Source organism: Sinocyclocheilus anshuiensis, unplaced genomic scaffold, assembly GCF_001515605.1.
Source record: "Sinocyclocheilus anshuiensis isolate Anshui unplaced genomic scaffold, SAMN03320099.WGS_v1.1 scaffold130, whole genome shotgun sequence".
NCBI lineage: Eukaryota > Metazoa > Chordata > Actinopteri > Cypriniformes > Cyprinidae > Sinocyclocheilus > Sinocyclocheilus anshuiensis.
Window position 1 is genome coordinate 3,170,742 of NW_015544207.1, and position 279 is coordinate 3,171,020.

Here is a 279-nt window from a genome sequence, read left to right on the forward strand (position 1 = left end):
CTAAGAAGAGCCAGAGCCCCGGCCCCCATCATGTGCACCTTCTACAGAGGCACCATCGAGAGCATTCTGACGAGCTGCATCAATGTGTGGTATGGTGCCTGCAACGCATCCTGTCGCAAGACACTTCAACGCATAGTGAGAGCAGCTGAGAAGATCGTTGGTGCCTCTCTCCCCTCCCTCCAGGACATTTACAACACCCGTCTCACCAGGGGCGTGTCTACGTGGTGGCCAGGGGTGGCACCGGCCCCCCCTGAAATTTGGCTGGCCACCCCAGTTGCC